Source organism: Melanerpes formicivorus, unplaced genomic scaffold, assembly GCF_026170545.1.
Source record: "Melanerpes formicivorus ecotype bairdi unplaced genomic scaffold, bMelFor1.0.p_v2 SCAF_475, whole genome shotgun sequence".
NCBI lineage: Eukaryota > Metazoa > Chordata > Aves > Piciformes > Picidae > Melanerpes > Melanerpes formicivorus.
Genome location: NW_027142827.1, coordinates 17,501 through 27,500, shown reverse-complemented (window position 1 = coordinate 27,500; position 10,000 = coordinate 17,501).

The window sequence follows — 10,000 nt, the reverse complement described above, 5'->3', positions numbered from 1 at the left end:
CGGGGCGCGCCCCCGGCACGCCAGGACCTTAGAGCCGGGGCGGCTCGCTCGGCAGCGGGCGGGGGGACGGGCCACAAAGCCGCCCTTCTCAGGCTAGAGGTTTCATTTAGGGAGGAACCCTCGGGGACCCCACCCGGGCAGGTGAGGCCTCACGCGCGGCGCCGCTTTTAGCCCCTTTTAACTTTCGCGACGCCGCCGCCTCGCTCTCGGCTCGGCCTACCCCCGCCACACGCAGCTGCTCGCGGCCGGCACCCGCGGGTACCCGGAACCGAGGACGACACCGGCGCCTCACGCGTTTTAGGACACCTGAAAACTCACGGGGCCACGCAGCAGTCACAAAGCCGGTTGCGGTCGACCGGTCCCCGAACCCTGCCCCAGCGCCGGGGGGGAGGTGGAAAGGGGAGGATGCGGCAAGGCACGCGCCGGGCCGCTAACGCCACGGCTCCCCCCCGCTCGAGCCGCTCGGGGCTGGGGGAACGAGGACGACACCTCACACGCGACGGGAAGCGAAGTGGAAAGGAAGACCGCCCTTGCCCTGCCGGCCGGGGGCCCTTTCCGACGCGACCCGAAAGGCCTCATCGATCAACAAGGACAGAAGGAAAGGAAGCCAGCGGAGGCCCCACGGCCTCGCTCTTCTGGGACAGACACAGCCACGCGCACCCGCCACCGCCCTCGGGAGCAGCCAGCAGGCACGGGGCTCGGCGTGCGGGCAACACGCCGGAGGAGCAAACGGGGCGCCCTCCAGAGATGGGGGGGGGGGGGGGGCAAGCTGCACCGGGCCGCACCGGCTCACAGGGCACCTCTGCCTCCCCGAAATGTGGGCTTGCATTTTCCCTCAAGCTGCACCGAGTTACATCTCCATCACGGGGCGCCCCTCTGGAGCCAGGAGGAAGCCGTGCTGGGGCACCGGCTTGCCCTCCTCCCCCCATGCCGGGCTCCATAGCATACGAGTGGCCAGTCACCGCCGCTGGCTTTTCCCTTAGATGCCGTGCCCCCGCGGGCTGCGGCTTTGGCCATGGGGGGGAACCCCCGTGAAGAGGGTCCAGTGCTGGGAACTCTCTCTGCCCCTTACCGGGCTCTCTCTCGCCGTGCCTGGACGGGCTTGCTTTCCATTCTTGGTGGGACCGACGCCGGCACCACGTCTCCCCGGCTTTCTCTGCCCCCGTGCCCCACCGGGCAAACTTCGCTTCGGGGGTGCCACACTTCGGCAGTGGCCGGCGCCAGCCACTCGTCAACTTTTTTTCTTTTCCCCGCTTTCGTTGCCGAGCCCGGGCTGGGCTCCGGCTCACGGACGAGCGAAACCCATCCAACACCGCTGAGGGTGCGCCAGCGGCCGCTCCAAACCGCCGCGCCTTTGTTCGGCCCCGCGGGTCCCCTCTCTGACCCGGGCGAAAGCCACCGAGAAGCCAGACGGACCCCTGCCCAGCCGCCTGGCGGGTGGCTTGGAGCAGCCGCTCGGCAGCGCTGCCCTGGGAGTGCTCGGCGTCGCTTGTTCCCTCATATACGGAACTGGAGGGCCGTCAGCTCCGCGAGCGCACAACCAGCCGACCTCCGCCCAGCGGCAGGTCGCAGAAATCACGCCGGCTTGTACGATGACGTAGGCGGAGGCAGAGCGCAACAGCGACCCCTTGGCGACAAGCGCGATCTCCGCGGAGAGCACGTCTACTCGCCGAGGGAGAGCACGTCTACTCGCCGAGGGAGAGCACGTCTACTCGCCGAGGGAGAGCACGTCTACTCGCCGAGGGAGAGCACGTCTACTCGCCGAGGGAGAGCACGTCTACTCGCCCAGGGAGAGCACGTCTACTCGCCCAGGGAGAGCACGTCTACTCGCCCAGGGAGAGCACGTCTACTCGCCCAGGGAGAGCACGTCTACTCGCCCAGGGAGAGCACGTCTACTCGCCGAGGGAGAGCACGTCTACTCGCCGAGGGAGAGCACGTCTACTCGCCCAGGGAGAGCACGTCTACTCGCCGAGGGAGAGCACGTCTACTCGCCGAGGGAGAGCACGTCTACTCGCCCAGGGAGAGCACGTCTACTCGCCGAGGGAGAGCACGTCTACTCGCCGAGGGAGAGCACGTCTACCTCCCGCCTGAGGGAGAGCACGGGGGGGGGGGACAAAGACAGGCGGCAGCAGCTTCGGTGAACGTCACCCGGGAGGCGACCGGGGCTGTCCCGGGGCAGTCCCGGGAAGCCGGCGTCCGACACAGGGAACCGTCAGCTGCCGGACCGGGGCGAATCCCCGCGGCCACGGCAGGGGTGGGGGCTCGAAGACAGCCGGCAGCCGCTTCGGTGAACGTCACCCGGGAGGAGACTGGGGCCCTCCCGGGACCGTCCCGGGAAGACGACGTTCGGCACGAGATCCCGGCCGCGGCCGGACCGGCTCGAAGCCTCGCGGTCCCGGCAGCAGCCGGAGCCGCTCGCCGCCTCGGGCTCCCGGCCCCCTACAGATCCGGCGACTCGTTCGCGGGCGGCGGGGGGAGGCAGTGGAGGGGGTGCGGGGAGAAGCGGCAGCGGAGGCGGAGGGGGGGGGGCTCGAAGACAGCCGGCAGCCGCTTCGGTGAACGTCACCCAGGAGGCGATCGGGGCCGTCCCGGGGCCGTCCCGGGATGCCGGCATCCGGCACGGGGTCCCAGCCGCGGCCGGACCGACTCGAAGCCCCGCGGCCCCGGCACGGGGGAGGCCCAAAGACTGGCGGCAGCCGCTTCGCTGAACGTCACCCGGCCGGCGACCGGGGCCGTCCCGGGGCCGTCCCGGGATGCCGGCATCCGGCACGGGGTCCCGGCCGCGGCCGGAGCGGCTCGAATCCCCGCGGTCCCGGCAGCAGCCGGAGCCGCTCGCCGTTCGGGCTCCCGGCACCCTACGGATCCGGCGACTCGTTCGCCGGCGGCGGGGGGAGGCAGTGAAGGAGGTGCGGGCAGAAGCGGCAGCGGAGGCGGAGGGGGGGGGGGGGGCTCGAAGACAGCCGTCAGCCGCTTCGGAGAACGTCACCCGGCCGGCGACCGCGGCCGTTCCGGGGCCGTCCCGGGAAGCCTGCGACAGGCACGGGGTCCCGGCCTCGGCCGGACCCGCACTGGGTGCCGCCGCCTCGGGCTCTCGGGACGGTATGGATCCGCCGACTCGTTCGCCGGCGGCGGGGGGAGGCAGTGGAGGGGGTGCGGGGAGAAGCGGCAGCGGAGGCGGAGGGGGGGGGGGGCTCGAAGACAGCCGGCAGCCGCTTCGGTGAACGTCACCCGGCCGGCGACCGGGGGCCGTCCCGGGGCTGTCCGGGGATGCCGGCTTCCGGCACGGGGTCCCGGCCGCGGCCGGACCGGCTCGAATCCCCGCGGTCCCGGCAGCAGCCGGAGCCGCTCGCCGTTCGGGCTCCCGGCACCCTACAGATCCGGCGACTCGTTCGCGGGCGGCGGGGGGAGGCAGTGGAGGGGGTGCGGGCAGAAGCGGCCGCGGAGGCGGAGGGGGGGGGGGGGGCTCGAAGACAGCCGGCAGCCGCTTCGGTGAACGTCACCCGGGAGGCGACCGGGACCGGCCCGGGAAGCCATCGTCCGGCCCCGGATCCCGGCCGCGGCCGGACCGGCTCGAAGCCCCGCGGCCCCGGCACGGGGGAGGCCCAAAGACTGGCGGCAGCCGCTTCGCTGAACGTCACCCGGCCGGCGACCGGGGCCGTCCCGGGGCTGTCCGGGGATGCCGGCTTCCGGCACGGGGTCCCGGCCGCGGCCGGAGCGGCTCGAATCCCCGCGGTCCCGGCAGCAGCCGGAGCCGCTCGCCGTTCGGGCTCCCGGCACCCTACAGATCCGGCGACTCGTTCGCCGGCGGCGGGGGGAGGCAGTGGAGGGGGTGCGGGGAGAAGCGGCCGCGGAGGCGGAGGGGGGGGGGGGGGCTCGAAGACAGCCGGCAGCCGCTTCGGTGAACGTCACCCGGGAGGCGACCGGGACCGGCCCGGGAAGCCATCGTCCGGCCCCGGATCCCGGCCGCGGCCGGACCGGCTCGAAGCCCCGCGGCCCCGGCACGGGGGAGGCCCAAAGACTGGCGGCAGCCGCTTCGCTGAACGTCACCCGGCCGGCGACCGGGGCCGTCCCGGGGCCGTCCCGGGATGCCGGCTTCCGGCACGGGGTCCCGGCCGCGGCCGGAACGGCTCGAATCCCCGCGGTCCCGGCAGCAGCCGGAGCCGCTCGCCGTTCGGGCTCCCGGCACCCTACGGATCCGGCGACTCGTTCGCCGGCGGCGGGGGGGAGGCAGTGGAGGGGGTGCGGGCAGAAGCGGCAGCGGAGGCGGAGGGGGGGGGGGCTCGAAGACAGCCGTCAGCCGCTTCGGTGAACGTCACCCGGCCGGCGACCGGGGCCGTCCCGGGGCCGTCCGGGGATGCCGGCTTCCGGCACGGGGTCCCGGCCGCGGCCGGAGCGGCTCGAATCCCCGCGGTCCCGGCAGCAGCCGGAGCCGCTCGCCGTTCGGGCTCCCGGCACCCTACAGATCCGGCGACTCGTTCGCCGGCGGCGGGGGGAGGCAGTGGAGGGGGTGCGGGGAGAAGCGGCAGCGGAGGCGGAGGGGGGGGGGGGGCTCGAAGACAGCCGGCAGCCGCTTCGGTGAACGTCACCCGGGAGGCGACCGGGACCGGCCCGGGAAGCCATCGTCCGGCCCGGGATCCCGGCCGCGGCCGGACCGGCTCGAATCCCCGCGGCCCCGGCACGGGGGAGGCCCAAAGACTGGCGGCAGCCGCTTCGCTGAACGTCACCCGGCCGGCGACCGGGGCCGTCCCGGGGCCGTCCCGGGATGCCGGCTTCCGGCACGGGGTCCCGGCCGCGGCCGGACCGGCTCGAATCCCCGCGGTCCCGGCAGCAGCCGGAGCCGCTCGCCGTTCGGGCTCCCGGCACCCTACGGATCCGGCGACTCGTTCGCCGGCGGCGGGGGGAGGCAGTGGAGGCGGTGCGGGGAGAAGCGGCAGCGGAGGCGGAGGGGGGGCGGGGGGGACGATAGTGGCGGGGGGCGGGGGGTGCTCGAAGGCAGCCGGCAGCCGGTTCGGTGAACATTCGCCGGGGCGGGGGGGCGACCTGTCCGTGCCCGGGGCAGCCCCGGGAAGCCGGCAGCCAGCACGGGGTCCCGGCAGCACCTGTTCCCTGCCCTGGGACTTGCCGTGCCCGGCGGCCGGTTGCCGGGTGGGGGGAGCGATGAGAGGCAGGGCGCAGCGGCCGGGGCAGCGCCGGGCCGCAGCGGGGGGCTGGGCGGGTGGGGTAGGCGTCGAGCGGCAAGCCCTCGGCTGCAGCGAATGTTCGGCGGTGCGGGGCGGGGGGGGACGGGACGACACGTTGGGGGCGCCGAGTCCGAGCCACCCCCGGCCCCAGGGGCGGCCGGAGGGGGAGGCCGGTGCCTGGCCCTGGGAGCTGCTGGGCGCCGGATGGCCGAGGGTGCGTCAGAAGCCGCCCGAGCGGTCGAGCAGGTCCTCCAGAAAGGCCTAGGGTGGCTTCGCGGGCCCCGGGAGCAGTCGAGGGAGCCCTCCAGGCAGGTCTGGAGTGGATGGGAGGCCTTCCAAAGCAGACAAGGGAGGCTGACAGCGGGGCCTAGGCTGGCACTGCAGCCTGTAAATGGTTGGGGGGGGGGCCTCTGGTGCGGCCTGGAGTCTCTGGGTGGCGTCCAGAGAGGTGCAAAAGATCCTCTGGTGCGGCCTGTGGTGGCGGAGAAGCCTGCAGAGCGTGCGGGGGAGGCTTCTGGTGCGGCCTGGGGTGGGTCGGAAGCCTGCAGAGCGTGCGGGAGAGGCTTCTGGTGCGGCCTGGGGTGGCTGAGAAGCCTGCAGAGCGTGCGGGAGAGGCTTCTGGTGCGGCCTGGGGTGGCTGAGAAGCCTGCAGAGCGTGCGGGAGAGGCTTCTGGTGCGGCCTGGGGTGGCTGAGAAGCCTGCAGAGCGTGCGGGGGAGGCTTCTGGTGCGGCCTGGGGTGGGTCGGAAGCCTGCAGAGCGTGCGGGAGAGGCTTCTGCTGCGGCCTGGGGTGGGTCGGAAGCCTGCAGAGCGTGCGGGAGAGGCTTCTGTTGGGGCCTGGGGTGGCTGAGAAGCCTGCAGAGCGTGCGGGGAGAGGCTTCTGCTGCGGCCTGGGGTGGGTCAGAAGCCTACAGAGCATGCGGGGGAGGCTTCTGGTGCGGCCTGGGGTGGGTCGGAAGCCTGCAGAGCGTGCGGGAGAGGCTTCTGTTGGGGCCTGGGGTGGCTGAGAAGCCTGCAGAGCGTGCGGGGGAGGCTTCTGTTGGGGCCTGGGGTGGGTCAGAAGCCTGCAGAGCATGCGGGGGAGGCTTCTGGTGCGGCCTGGGGTGGGACGGAAGCCTGCAGAGCGTGCGGGGGAGGCTTCTGGTGCGGCCTGGGGTGGCTGAGAAGCCTGCAGAGCGTGCGGGGGAGGCTTCTGTTGGGGCCTGGGGTGGGTCAGAAGCCTACAGAGCATGCGGGGGAGGCTTCTGGTGCGGCCTGGGGTGGGACGGAAGCCTGCAGAGCGTGCGGGGGAGGCTTCTGGTGCGGCCTGGGGTGGCTGAGAAGCCTGCAGAGCGTGCGGGGGAGGCTTCTGTTGGGGCCTGGGGTGGGTCAGAAGCCTACAGAGCATGCGGGGGAGGCTTCTGGTGCGGCCTGGGGTGGGTCGGAAGCCTGCAGAGCGTGCGGGAGAGGCTTCTGTTGGGGCCTGGGGTGGCTGAGAAGCCTGCAGAGCGTGCGGGGGAGGCTTCTGCTGCGGCCTGGGGTGGCTGAGAAGCCTGCAGAGCGTGCGGGAGAGGCTTCTGGTGCGGCCTGGGGTGGCTGAGAAGCCTGCAGAGCGTGCGGGAGAGGCTTCTGTTGGGGCCTGGGGTGGCTGAGAAGCCTGCAGAGCGTGCGGGAGAGGCTTCTGCTGCGGCCTGGGGTGGCTGAGAAGCCTGCAGAGCGTGCGGGAGAGGCTTCTGCTGCGGCCTGGGGTGGCTGAGAAGCCTGCAGAGCGTGCGGGAGAGGCTTCTGCTGCGGCCTGGGGTGGCTGAGAAGCCTGCAGGGCGTGCGGGAGAGGCTTCTGCTGCGGCCTGGGGTGGGTGGGAAGCCTGCAGAGCGTGCGGGGGAGGCTTCTGGTGCGGCCTGGGGTGGCTGAGAAGCCTGCAGAGCGTGCGGGGGAGGCTTCTGGTGCGGCCTGGGGTGGCTGAGAAGCCTGAAGAGCGTGCGGGAGAGGCTTCTGGTGCGGCCTGGGGTGGCTGAGAAGCCTGCAGAGCGTGCGGGGGAGGCTTCTGGTGCGGCCTGGGGTGGCTGAGAAGCCTGCAGAGCGTGCGGGGGAGGCTTCTGGTGCGGCCTGGGGTGGCTGAGAAGCCTGCAGAGCGTGCGGGGGAGGCTTCTGGTGCGGCCTGGGGTGGCTGAGAAGCCTGCAGAGCGTGCGGGAGAGGCTTCTGGTGCGGCCTGGGGTGGCTGAGAAGCCTGCAGAGCGTGCGGGAGAGGCTTCTGCTGCGGCCTGGGGTGGCTGAGAAGCCTGCAGAGCGTGCGGGAGAGGCTTCTGCTGCGGCCTGGGGTGGGTCGGAAGCCTGCAGAGCGTGCGGGAGAGGCTTCTGGTGCGGCCTGGGGTGGCTGAGAAGCCTGAAGAGCGTGCGGGAGAGGCTTCTGGTGCGGCCTGGGGTGGCTGAGAAGCCTGCAGAGCGTGCGGGGGAGGCTTCTGGTGCGGCCTGGGGTGGCTGAGAAGCCTGCAGAGCGTGCGGGAGAGGCTTCTGGTGCGGCCTGGGGTGGCTGAGAAGCCTGCAGAGCGTGCGGGGGAGGCTTCTGGTGCGGCCTGGGGTGGCTGAGAAGCCTGCAGAGCGTGCGGGGGAGGCTTCTGTTGGGGCCTGGGGTGGCTGAGAAGCCTGCAGAGCGTGCGGGAGAGGCTTCTGGTGCGGCCTGGGGTGGCTGAGAAGCCTGCAGAGCGTGCGGGGGAGGCTTCTGGTGCGGCCTGGGGTGGGACGGAAGCCTGCAGAGCGTGCGGGGGAGGCTTCTGGTGCGGCCTGGGGTGGCTGAGAAGCCTGCAGAGCATGCGGGGGAGGCTTCTGTTGGGGCCTGGGGTGGGTCAGAAGCCTACAGAGCATGCGGGGGAGGCTTCTGGTGCGGCCTGGGGTGGGTCGGAAGCCTGCAGAGCGTGCGGGGAGAGGCTTCTGTTGGGGCCTGGGGTGGCTGAGAAGCCTGCAGAGCGTGCGGGGGAGGCTTCTGCTGCGGCCTGGGGTGGCTGAGAAGCCTGCAGAGCGTGCGGGAGAGGCTTCTGGTGCGGCCTGGGGTGGCTGAGAAGCCTGAAGAGCGTGCGGGAGAGGCTTCTGGTGCGGCCTGGGGTGGCTGAGAAGCCTGCAGAGCGTGCGGGGGAGGCTTCTGCTGCGGCCTGGGGTGGCTGAGAAGCCTGCAGAGCGTGCGGGAGAGGCTTCTGCTGCGGCCTGGGGTGGCTGAGAAGCCTGCAGAGCGTGCGGGGGAGGCTTCTGGTGCGGCCTGGGGTGGCTGAGAAGCCTGCAGAGCGTGCGGGAGAGGCTTCTGCTGCGGCCTGGGGTGGCTGAGAAGCCTGCAGAGCGTGCGGGAGAGGCTTCTGGTGCGGCCTGGGGTGGCTGAGAAGCCTGCAGAGCGTGCGGGAGAGGCTTCTGCTGCGGCCTGGGGTGGCTGAGAAGCCTGCAGAGCGTGCGGGAGAGGCTTCTGGTGCGGCCTGGGGTGGCTGAGAAGCCTGCAGAGCGTGCGGGAGAGGCTTCTGCTGCGGCCTGGGGTGGCTGAGAAGCCTGCAGAGCGTGCGGGAGAGGCTTCTGCTGCGGCCTGGGGTGGGTCGGAAGCCTGCAGAGCGTGCGGGAGAGGCTTCTGCTGCGGCCTGGGGTGGCTGAGAAGCCTGCAGAGCGTGCGGGAGAGGCTTCTGGTGCGGCCTGGGGTGGCTGAGAAGCCTGCAGAGCGTGCGGGAGAGGCTTCTGCTGCGGCCTGGGGTGGCTGAGAAGCCTGCAGAGCGTGCGGGAGAGGCTTCTGCTGCGGCCTGGGGTGGGTCGGAAGCCTGCAGAGCGTGCGGGAGAGGCTTCTGCTGCGGCCTGGGGTGGGTCGGAAGCCTGCAGAGCTTGCGGGGGAGGCTTCTGGTGCGGCCTGGGGTGGGTCGGAAGCCTGCAGAGCATGCGGGGGAGGGCTTCTGCTGCGGCCTGGGGTCTCTGGGTGGCCTCTAGAGAGGTGCAAAAGACCCTCTGGGTTGGGCTGGGGTGGCTCTTGGACCCCTGCCACACAGTGGAGAGAGGCCTCCGGCCCGCCACCTGTGTCCCTGTGTGCCTGAGTGCCTGTGTCCCTGTGTCCCTGTGTCCCTGAGTGCCTGAGTGCCTGTGTCCCTGTGTCCCTGTGTCCCTGTGTCCCTGAGTGCCTGAGTGCCTGTGTCCCTGTGTCCCTGTGTCCCTGAGTGCCTGAGTGCCTGAGTGCCTGTGTCCCTGTGTCCCTGTGTCCCTGTTGTCCCTGTGTCCCCGTGTGCCTGAGTGCCTGTGTCCCTGTGTCCCTGTCTGTGTACCTGTGTGCGAGAGTGTCCGGCACGCCACCCAGCGGCGGCGGGCAAGCAGGTAGGCGGGTGGGCGGGCCGGCGAGGGCCAGTGTGAGTTTGGGGGGTGGGAGGGGAGGCGGCAGCTGGAAGCGTCAGAGGAGGGGGCGTGGCTCCGGCTGGCCCCGGGAGCAGGTTCCCGGGACCGGGACCGGGCTGGACCCGGCGGGTGGTTGATCCCGGGGCGGGGGGGCAGAGGCGGCGGGGAAGCGGCAGCTGCGTGTGCGGCGGGGGGGTGGAGGGCGAACCGCGGCGGGAAGCGGATGCTTCAGAGCAGGTTACGGGGGCGGGGACGGACGACACCACCTGTCCCCGCCCCGGGACGGGCTGGACCCGGCGCCCTGGACCCGGCGCCGTGTACCCGCCGCCGCCCCCGCCGCCGCCCCCCTCCGCCACCCCGGGACCCCGACGTTTTTTGGCGCCCGCGACTTTTTTTGCTCCCCGCCTGCCCGCGCTGCCCCGGGCCCTCCCCCGGGGCGGGGCGGGAGGGAGGGAGGGACGGACGGACGGGTAGCCGGGGATCTCCGAGCGCG